At 41.1% G+C, this 11,704-nt stretch overlaps 1 protein-coding gene and 1 long non-coding RNA gene across 2 annotated transcripts in view; both read left to right on the top strand.

Moving 5' to 3' along the window:
- The window catches only part of LOC109412274 (uncharacterized), a 489,623-nt gene that overhangs the window by 218,340 nt on the left and 259,579 nt on the right, over positions 1 to 11,704 (top strand). The window lies entirely within an intron of this gene.
- Positions 313 to 1,616, top strand: LOC134287129 (uncharacterized). The gene is made up of 3 exons (XR_009997051.1): positions 313 to 1,317; positions 1,380 to 1,451; positions 1,517 to 1,616. It is a non-coding gene; the product is annotated as an uncharacterized LOC134287129 (long non-coding RNA).

The following is an 11,704-nucleotide window of genomic DNA, read 5'->3' as shown; positions in this document are numbered from 1 at the left end:
ACAGTCCTGTTGCCTTTATCGGCCGAGAGCACGCAGATTTCGGGATGCTCGCGTAGGTACTTTTTCGTTGTACCTGTCGCTGCGACGCAAAACTTCGTTATGCTGTCGTGCGTGTCTACCATCGAATCGAAACCGTGAATGAAATTTTGCGTTACATTCACGATTTTGCACCGATTCCTGTCCTGAACTTTCTTGTCGGTGTTGGTGAGCAGGATCTGTTCTGTGGCAGCGAGTAGGTGATAGAATGGTACCTGCGATAGCGATGTGGTGGGTAGCGCAAATTTTGGATCGAAACTGGTGCATCATCACTGATCGAAATCACCGATGATGCACCAGACAACACCCAAAGCCGACCATCTCGCCAGCCTCCCACTCCGCCAGCCATTCTGCCAGCCGTGCCCACACCCCCACTCTGTACACAACCAAGCACCTCGAACCAGATACAGCAACAACAACCGGAATCACCCTGCCTCCAACCTACTGCAAGTTCCATCGACGTCAATGAGCACCAAACATCAGCAGATCCAAACCGCAGCATCAATGATCCCTCCAGAAGCACCGAAACCATAACAGAACAACCTGAAACAACAAAAATCGATAAAATTTATAGAGCCATACCATATATACCTGCACTTTCTCAGCGAATTACTAAAATTTTGGCTAGGGACTATTCCAATATAGCAATCGCAACAAAACAGACCCGTGTGATCAAAAATCTTCACACACAGGTAAAGCACCCGGTAAATAAAGATGATATTAGCAATGTCATCTACAAAATACCGTGCAACAACTGCGATAGTTGCTATATTGGAATGACCACAAACACTTTAAGGAAACGATTAGCAGGCCACCGATCCAATATAAACAGATTAGAAAAACTGACCAATGACAACAATACTAACACAGAAATAGCCAAAACATCACTGATAGAAACAACAACAGCACTAATACAGCATTGTATAGAGACAGATCACAGATTCAATCTAGAACACACACAAATAATAGACCATAGCTACAGACAGTCCACACTCCCATTTTTAGAGATGTGTCACATCACCAACACTAACCATACAATCAATAGACGTACCGATATAGACAGACTCAGTACAACATACGCAGCAGTGTTGCACGACATTAAAAGTAGGAATGAGCGAAACGAAACCACTACGGGAGATAGCATAGATGAGAGGGAATCAATTACTCCAATAGGGCACAGTAACCAGTCCATAAGTTGAGATAAAGAAGGACTGAAAGACAGAAAGATTGCGCCATTGCCAGTTAAAGTTGTGCGGTGAGAAAAGTGGAAGATTTTAAAGTGTAAGATTTAATATCAGATTAGCGGGAACCATTTCATAATGAAACCGAATTTAAATTTGCAGCATGTACCGTATATCATCAAACCCGACAGTTACAGTTAGACCAAACATTAGACAAATAACGACACTAGTATTGTAAGTAACAGAAACCAGACATTCCACACACAATTAATTCGAACAAATGTTAAATTAAATTTTAGTACCCCCTGAGGAAGACACCCACCAAGTGTCGAAACGTTGGGTTAATATATAACGTCGTTGGTTTAATAAAGACTGCGTAGCCGAAAAACTATAAAATATGCAGATTGTGTAACATTTTCTTACACAAATACAACATTGTCTACCTCGGCGTGATATTTTTTTCCGGCTGGTTGTGTAACGTTTGAACAACCAAGGGATGCATAGATAGATAGTGAGCTCGTTTCATGCTATTGATGTGATTGTTTGATAAACATTTTTAACGTTTACAAAAAGTTCATACTAGCTTCTATCTATCTATCTATATGAATGAAAATGAAATGGAATTGGTATGTGACGAATAGGCTCGGGAACGGGTGAACGGAAGTCAAAAATTCTTTGACTGTTGCATTCGCGCAGGGCTCCGACGTGTTCGTTCCAGAAAATAATTGAGAAAAATTTCCGAGAAAACAAGAAACCAGTTTTTCAGAGTCATTTCATATTGTATCAGGGGGTTTCAGGAACATTTTAAGGGCGTTCCTTGAGGTTTTCGAGGCGTTTGATAGCATTTCAGGGGCGTTTCAAGGAGTTTTTAGGTGTGTTTCAGGGGGAGTCTGAAGTCTACTAAAGGCATCCTAAAGGTATTTCAGAGGCTCTTCCAATGGATTATGATGATTTCAAGGGCGTCTCCGTAGAATTACGGAGGTTTCAGAAGCGTTTCGAGGCATTGCAGATCAGGGTCGTATCAAAGATCTGTAGAAGGGGTCCCTGAAAATCCTCTGAAACTTCCTGAAATGCCTCTGAAATCCCCCTAAAACCCATATGAACCCCATTTAACACACCTGAGATGATGATGATGATGATGGTTTCCATTCATTGTAGCACGGTACTAAGCCCGATAGCAATGGGCTGTCCATCCAATGTGATTTGATCAAGCAAAACATTATAATTATACAACCAAGATCATACAATTATATATAGTGCAAGCCATCGCATTGGAGGATGCCCCAGTGAATGTGAAAAAGAAGAATCTGTCATTCTCCACATAAAAGTTATAATAAGAAGTTGGTATCTCCACTCTTCCCAACCATTATGTTTCGATTGACAGCTCTTATCATTTAACACACCTGAGATACTCCGAAACCACCACGTCTCTGAAACCCGACTAACATGCTCTGAAACTTCCTGAATTACCTTAAAGATCCCCCTAAGACCCCTCGGACCCTATGTAACGAACCTGAGATTCTCCGAAACCCCCCAAAAGGCCTCCGCAGTGCCTCTGAAACCAGCCTAAAATTATCTGAGACTTCCTGAATTGTCTCCGAAACCCCCTTAAGACCCACTCGGATCCATGTAATGCACGTGAGACCCTCGAAAACACCCGAAAACGTATCTGTCAAGCCTCCAAATCCCGTCGTAATTCCTCCGAAACACTCTGCAATGGCTAAAATATAAACGACTCATAAGAAAGTGATCATTCTTCATAAATAATTCCAAAAGTCCCAGTGAAGAAACAGGGGTGCAAGCAGTAATAAATAACAAAAGTTCCATAAACAAATAAAAAAATGCATAAATAAATCAAAAGTTTCCATAAATAATTGATTTTTGAGCAATAAAAAATGTCAAAAATGCAATGAATAATTCAATTGTTGCAATAAGAAAAGCCATTTTCCCACCAAAAAACTTCGAATTTTCCATAAATAAATTCGATTTTTTCATAATAAATTAGAAAATTCACAATAAAAAATATCTAAAAAGCAATAAATAATTCAAAAAGTGCAATAAACAAGAAAATAAATTATCAATAAATGTCAAAAAACGAGCAATAAACGTAAATGCATTTTGAGCCAAAAAAGATATGTAGACCATGCGGCGAAGCCGCATAGAGGATTGAGGAACTGAGGCGGCAGAAGGCCGCCGAAGTTTCCGATATCCGATGCACCGCAACTGCATCGATTCGGTTCTAGGCAAACCACAGATCCAAGAATTTGCCCGGTATAATGCAAACATAGATGTTATCCCTTTTTTAGGTCCGACGAGCGATAGCGAGTTCGGACAGCAAGCAATTGCTCGGTCAATTGCAATCATAGTTACGCAAGCTTTTCAGTCGTTTCAGTCATATAAGTGCGATTCAGCATTTCACTGTCTCGTACTTTCCTGCATTTGTTTTTCATGGGTAATTTCGTCATTTTTTATTGCATTTTTTGAATTTTTTATTGCTATTTCGATATTTTTTTATTGTGAATTTTCTAATTTATTATGGAAAAATCGGATTTATTTATGGAATATTCGAAGTTATTTGGTGGGAAAAATGGCTTTTTTTATTGCAACAGTTGAATTATTCATTGCATTTTTGACGTTTTTAATTGCCCAAAAATCAATTATTTATGGAAACTTTTGATTTATTTATGCATTTTTTTATTTGTTTATGGAACTTTTGTTATTTATTACTGCTTGCACCCCTGTTTCTTCACTGGGACTTTTCGAATTATTTATGGGAAATTTGGTATTTATTATGGAACGTTTAATTGTCTGCCCTCTGCAATGCTTTAGAAATCCCCCTTGGACCCCCGAAAACCCCTTGATCTCCTGGTTTCCCGTTGAAGCCCCTTGGGACCCCCTCCCTTTCCACTTCCCTGTAAACACCCTCTGGCCGCCGTTGCTGCGCGTTTTACTTGTATAGAGTAAGCAGGATACTGTTGTCCTTTTGACTTCAGTTAGATTGAGGAGGATAGTTTCGAGCGTCTGTCCGTCAAGGAAATGCGATTCAATTCATACAGCGTCTGACTAATCTGGCATTCAGCCATTTCAATTCAGTCCTGGGCACCCATGGTGGTGCAGAGGGCCGAATTCAAAGATCTCCATCCTGGACAATTGCCTGTGGCTTCCTTCATTTCCTTGTTGAGGCTGCGCTGCCATGAGCGATGTTCTGCTGGGTTCCAATCTAATGTTTGCTTGCAGATTTCGTTCCCGCCCTGCAGAAAGTGTGGCCGACCCAGCTCCCCTTCCGCTCCCGAATTTCTGTGGCTTTCGGCTTTTGATGACATCGACGATGGAGCTCCACGTTGGAGATCCAATTGTGAGGCCACCATGCACGAATTACATACCGCCGGTATCTATTGATGAAGACCTGCAGCCGTTGTGTGTTCTCCACTGATACACACCAAGTTCCACTGGCGCACAGCAGAACAGTTTTCACTAGAGTGTCCATCCCGGGACGTCCCGGGACAAGAATTCCCGGGATTGGAGTGATTTCGGGATTTCCCGAATCCCGGGATACAATTTTATAAATCCCGACAATCCCGGGAATCACGGGATGAAAACGAATCGTAGCTGAAACTGCTAAATATCAAAGCAAAACTGTTTCATACTACCATTAATGGCCTTTGGACACTAGGTTATACTTAAAAAATGACAATAACCTAATGTATTTAGATGAAATTTTGTGTCATACTGGTTTATTCAGTAGCGGCAAACTGGACATGACCCAAATATTATATAACATTGTAATATATGGAAACCTTAGCCCAAACTTTAACTATATTGTGTAAACAATTTATTTTTTTTTAGAAGGGAATTTATGAAACAAGTACAAACTCTTTGAAAATTTTCAAAAATCACAATTACAAAAAAAAAACAAATTTCTGAAACTATGATTTTAAACGATCTTAACAAGCACAAACATAGTCCGAAGTGATACTATACTAACTCGATACAACTACCTCAAACTATTAGAATTTGTAGAAAATTATACTTCCAATAAATTAACTACTAAACTTGATATTCTAAATCCGCATGCCAAACTGGGCCGAAATCCAAATTTTGAGCGATTTGATGAATCACCCCTCGTCGCATTTTGTACTGGTCGGTGCTGTCAAACAGTTGCCCAGCTGTCAAAAGGTGATATCTAAAAATCTCTTCAAAATTGATTTTAGGTATCAAAATAACGTTCTAAAAATCTGACAAAAAAACCATAGTTGTTCAGAAAAAGGTGCTCTTTCGTACAACATTTAAAAAACATTTTTTTTATAAATTTAAAAACCCAATTGATCATAGTAATTTCTTAATGAACGTTAAACTGGTATTTCTATTCTTATTATTAACATTTGTAGTTGAAGTAATAGTTCAGTACATTGTACAATAATTGTTATAATACTTCTTTTAGGGAAGGAAAATATTATCACAACTGTTTAAAAATATATTTTAGATGCGCAAAAGCAATTTTCAGAGTTTTTATTGAAATTATGAAAAAATCCCGGGATCCCGGGATTTCCCGGGATTGACTGAGTATTTTGTCCCGAATCCCGGGACAAGAAAAATTGTCGGGAAATGGACACTCTAGTTTTCACGTTCGAGTTGAAAATTCGGATTTTGATGCGTCGACTGATCTGATTGTTTTTCCATACATTACTTAAACTCGCAAAAGCAGCCCTCGCCTTCTTGATCCGTGTACCTATATCGATCTTGGTGCCATCATCGGCCGCCATTTGGCTTCCAAGATATTGGAAGCTTTCAACATTCTCCACTGATTGTCCTGCTACCGTAAAACTGGAAGGGTTTACCGTGTTTACATCCAACGATATGGTCTTGTTGACGTTGATGGTAAGACCTGCCGCTGAGGAGCGATTGGCAAGATCATCGAGCTTGCTTTGCATATCAGAGCGCCGTTGAGCTAGGAGAGCAACGTCATCAGCCAGTTCGAAGTCATTTAGGTGTTCCATAGTAATGGGCTGCCACAGAAATCCACGATTTGGTTCACGGTCAATCGCACCTACCAGGATCTCGTCGATTACGATGAGGAACAGTAGCGGTGATAGTATGCATCCTTGTCTCACTTCAGCAACGACCCGGATGGGATCGGACAAAATGCTGTTGTGCAGTACACTGAACGAAAATGCCCTGTACTGTGCTTCAATGAGGCCGATGATTTTCTCCGGGAGACCCTTGCGCCTGAGGGTTTCCGATGTTTCCGTGATTGAGACGATCGAAAGCTTTTTCGTAATCAATGAACACCAGGTAGAGGGACTCTTGGAATTCAATGATTTGCTCCAGAATGATACGGAGCGTGACAATATGGTCCACACAGGATCGCCCGGCACGGAATCCTGCTTGCTGCCGTCGGAGAGCTGCGTCAATCTTCTCCTGTATCTAGTTAAGGATCACTTTGCAGAGGACTTTGAGAACGATACACAGTAACATGATGATCCGTCAATTATCGCATACCCAGGTAACCACTAAGCATTTAAATAAGCCATACAGCAGCCCGTATTTTGCATTTGAGATGCTTGCTGCCCTACATGAGCAGTTCGAATGCATAACTGCCTTGAAATAGCATAAGTTGTGCTGCTCAAAAGCTTTAGGCTGTAAATTAGCATTTCACCTGCTTGGGGTGTTTTCGTTCGGGAGCAATCAGAATGCTTCCCAACTGCTCTTTAAATACTAAGAGCAAAGAGGATGGGAGATATGTTATGCATTTCACAGCACATGTTGTCTTTCTTTTACAGGTTCTGTGCTTCTGTTTACAAATTTGTGCATCTGATTTGCTTTTTCGTTTTTCCATCACCAATCCAAGAGATCAGAAGCAAACATTGCTGCAGCTGGGTTTGATGGAATTGGGGCATCAAAAAATGACTAATTATGGTTGCCTCGGAAAATTTGTGCTGAATAGATGGATGGTTTGGCGGATCCTATGTCAGATCATAAGATTATTCGAAAGAGGAAGAGAAAATCAATGCTACAAATCGAAAAAGAAATGAAAATCCTCAATACACAGCGGAATATCGTTTTGAAAACAAGTTTTGGGTGTTCGAACTGAAGCTTTTTTCCAAGCATTCTTTATACTGGGGATTAATTCAACGCATGCCATCGACACAGCTGTAGCATCGTGGAGCAGTAGCAGCAGATTGAGAAGTATTCAGTATCTTCGGATCATAAGTTCGAACCCAATTCACTACTAAACAAGCAAAAAGTACCACTTAGCACCAGCTGGAGTGTTGAAGGATGAGGAAGCGGAGAAGCGGGCTGAGAGAACGAAAAGCAGACGTAAATCTATTTTTGTTTTTCTTTTTTTGTTCGTCGAGGCGTTACGCTTCTTTGACATTTTGTCACGACGTTCCTGAAGGGGTAGCACTTAGAAAGCCCGTTATTTTGCCAAAACCTGCTGTGGAGTAGCACTAAAGACGGATATACGGCTAATTAGCACTAAACGCCTTGTCGTAAAGGCAACTATAATGCTGAAAGAGTGCTATTTTAAATGCTTACTGGTTACTTGGGTAGGCATCCAGTCGGCTGGAAATGTCACGGTTCCCCATGTTGCAGAATAATTGATGCAGTAGTTGTGCGGATACTACGGGGTCAGCTTCGCATCTGATATGCGATCGACCACTGGGGCACTGTTCGATTTCATGCTACGGATGGCTGTTTCAATCTCCTGCACTGATGGAGCTTCGGTGTTGACACGGGTAATGCGTCGAGCCCTTGGCGGATCATCCTGAGGTGTTGATGGCTTGACCGACATTTGAAAAGCTTTCCAAAGTGCTCGACCCAGCGTTTCAACTGGTCAGCCGGGTCGGTCAATAACTGTCTAGACGTGTCTTTCACGGGCATCGTAGCATTTATCTTGGTCCCACTAAGGCGACATGAGACATCGTAGAGGAGACGAATGTCGCCGGTGTTTGCGGCTTTCTCGTCTTCGTCGACTAGGGAGTCCGCCCACGCTCTTTTGTCCTGCCTGCAGGAGCGCATCACTTCCTTTTCGAGAGCGAAATAGCGCTGACGGGCTACGGCTTTTGCTCCTTGTGTTTTCGCTCGCTCTATCGCGGCTTTGGCGTTCCTTCGCTCCTCTATCTTCCTCCAGGTTCCTCCTGTGATCCACTGCTTTCTCCGGGTGCGTAGCTCACCCAAATTATTTTCGCCGGTGGCGATGAAGGCGTTCTTGATGGCGCTCCATTGATCCTCTATGCTTACACCTTCTGGGATATCCGCAGCACGGTTCTCTAGCTCCTCGACGAAGCACCTTTTCACCGCAGCGCACAGTGGCTGATTTCGTCATTTTAGCGCGCTTAATTGATAACTTTTTTACTGTGAAGTTTAGCGTCATGGTGTCTTCGGGAAAGTTTTTCACTATAATAAGGAGCTTCTTTTGAGCTTCTGTGAAAAATGATCAATCCCCCTAAAAGTGAGATAGAAAATTTATTTTTTGAATTTTTCAAGATACGAGGTTGGTGTCTTCACAAAAGTTGTAGAAAATGTTGTTTGGAGAAACTTTGCCGAAGACACCAAGATTGTAACTCCGTTACTTTTCAAGATACGTTACGTTTTCTTTCATCAGCCCCTTGAAAAAGGTTTTTGCGCAATAACTTTCTAAAAATTGATTTTACAATTTTCTCATGTTCTACAAAGTTATAGATAATGGAAAAAACACACAACTTTGCCGAACATGACATCCCGATAATTCCAAAATTAAAATAGTTTTAACGGTTTTTATAGTTCTTTGGGCCATATTTCAAGCATATATAACTTAGCTATAGGCAATTATATGCAAATTTCCTTTTACGCATGTGAAAGTACATGTAATTGCCTCTCTTAGAAAGCCAATATCATCAAACTGTAAGAAACTGTAAGATGGCTTTTGTATAGAAACTTACATCCATTAATGTTACTCTTATATGGGATTTATATATATTTTCAACATATTTATTTGACATTTCATGTCAGCTTGCATTTTTATTGTTATTGTAAGTAAGGTAAGAAAGGTTTGTGGTGCATTTTGGATCATTCGTGAAGTACGTTACATAAAAACTTACCGTCTAATTCTTTTGTCTTACTAACCCAAGTGCTCCACATAGTAAACGAAAAGAGCGAATGAAGCGCCATTTCTTAAAAAATTCCAAACATGCGCGTGACATATTCTGTCAACGCTCTCACTAGTACATATCTATGTCTACGTTGGTTATAGTAAATTATAAATCTTATTGCACTTCAAAGAAAGCTGCTGTTAAATCGTGATCCGACGAAAGAAGTTTCACTTTATGCCTTTTTTCGTGGACTACGTGGAGCACTTGAGTTAGTAAGACAAAAGAATTAGATGGTAAGTTTTTATGTAACGTACTTCACGAATGATCCAAAATGCACCACAAACCTTTCTTTATATTAACACACACTTACAATAACAATAAAAATGTAAGCTGACATGAAATGTCAAATAAATATGTTGAAATTATATTTAAATCCCATATAAGAGTAACATAAATGGATGTAAGTTTCTATACAAAAACCATCTTACAGTTTCTTACAGTTTGATGATTTTGGCTTTCTTGGAGAGGCAATTACATGTACTTTCACATGCGTAAAAGGAAATTTGCATATAGTTGCCTATAGCTAAGTTATATATGCTTGAAATATGACCCAAAGAACTATAAAAACCGTTATAACTATTTTAATTTTGGAATTAGCTGGATGTCATGTTCGGCAAAGTTGTGTGTTTTTCCATTATCTATAACTTTGTAGAACATGAGAAAATTGTAGAATCAATTTTTAGAAAGTTATTGCGCAAAAACCTTTTTCAAGGGGCTGATGAAAGAAAAGGTAACGTATTTTGAAAAGTAACGGAGTTACAATCTTGGTGTCTTCGGCAAAGTTGCTCCAAACAATATTTTCTACAACTTTTGCGAAGACACCAACCTCGTATCTTGAAAAATTCAAAAAATAAATTTTCTATCTCACTTTTAGGGGGATTGATCATTTTTCACAGAAGCTCAAAAGAAGCTCCTTATTATAGTGAAAAACTTTCCCGAAGACACCATGACGCTAAACTTCATAGTAAAAAAGTTATCAATTAAGCGCGCCAAAATGACGAAATCAGCCACTGTGCAGCGTCTTCCAGTCGGCGTGTGTTGAACCAACTCCCGATTTTCTCCTCCTGTCGATGGATCCTAGCAATGCGCAGTCGGATCTCGCCGATTAGGAGATGATGGTCGGACGCAATGTTGGCGCTACGTTTGTTCAGCACAACAAGAAGGCTCCGTCACCGTTTTCGGCTGATGCAGATGTGGTCGATTTGATTTCCCGTGATGCCATCACGGGAAACCCATGTCACTTTGTGCGCTGGTCGATGAGAAAAGAGCGATCCTCCAATCACCATGGTATTGTTGCCATAAAACTCTGCAAACGGCTCTCCGTTTTCGCTCATTTCTCCAAGACCATGGCGTCCCATGACGTGCTCATAGTCCGAGTTGTCGGAACCAACCTTCGCGTTGAAGTCGCCCATGAGGATCTTTATATCATCTTTTGGAATCTTGTCCACGACAGCATTGAGTTGACTGTAGAAGTCTTTATCTTGTAATTCGGCAGCATCGGTTGGCGCATAACATTCGATAATGGTATGGTTTCGAACCCGTGATCTGAATTTGGCTACAATTATCCACTCATTAATGGGTTCCCACTTCATGAGCGCAGCGTGGGCGTGAGCGCTGAACAGGAAACCAACTCCACGATGGCGAAGAGCGTGTTCACCTCGTAGGCCAGACTATAGCAGAATTTGACCCGTTGCCAATATGTGTTCTCCATAGTTCGGCCAACGGATTTCGCTCAGTCTGAGGATCTCAAACTTCATTCAGTTCACCCTGCTGAGCTAGGGTTAATACATTCTAAGTTCCAATTCTTGTCCGTAGTTTCGCGCTAAGTCGTTGCCGTTTAATCAGTTCGTAATCTTTCATTTTCGGTTTCTGTAACGGTTTTTGGGTTTCAGGAACAGTAGGTTGTTAGCCTAAGGTCCCTATCAACCGTGGTGGGACTGGATGCCAGAACAGACGCTGTTTGAGCCGCACCTCTTTGGTGAACAGACGCTTGGGACGTACCTCCTCAATCTACCTGAAGTCAGAAGGACAACAGTGCCCAGGCTGCACAACCAGCTAAGCACACACCTCTTAGATGGCGGTCTTTATCATCACTTGACTCGTGGAACCTGTCAAGGTAGGAACAGGAACTTACATGAGGTAGTAATTTGTGAGGACCAGAGCTGTGTTGGACGCTCTCCTTATTGACTCGTTATTTCGTAGCCCCCCAGTAAGTTCGCCGAAACAAATCCCGCAAACGACCAAAGATCCCTCCGGAGTTGGTTACCCGGTCTTTCCAAAGGTTGCTCGTATCACGACTGCTGCCACGCGGAGATAGGGATCGGAGTTTCTTGACAGGAGACTGAAGGACTTTAC

Source organism: Aedes albopictus, chromosome 1 (assembly GCF_035046485.1).
Source record: "Aedes albopictus strain Foshan chromosome 1, AalbF5, whole genome shotgun sequence".
NCBI lineage: Eukaryota > Metazoa > Arthropoda > Insecta > Diptera > Culicidae > Aedes > Aedes albopictus.
Note: the sequence above shows the minus strand (reverse complement) of the source record. Positions and strands in the feature narration are given on the sequence as shown.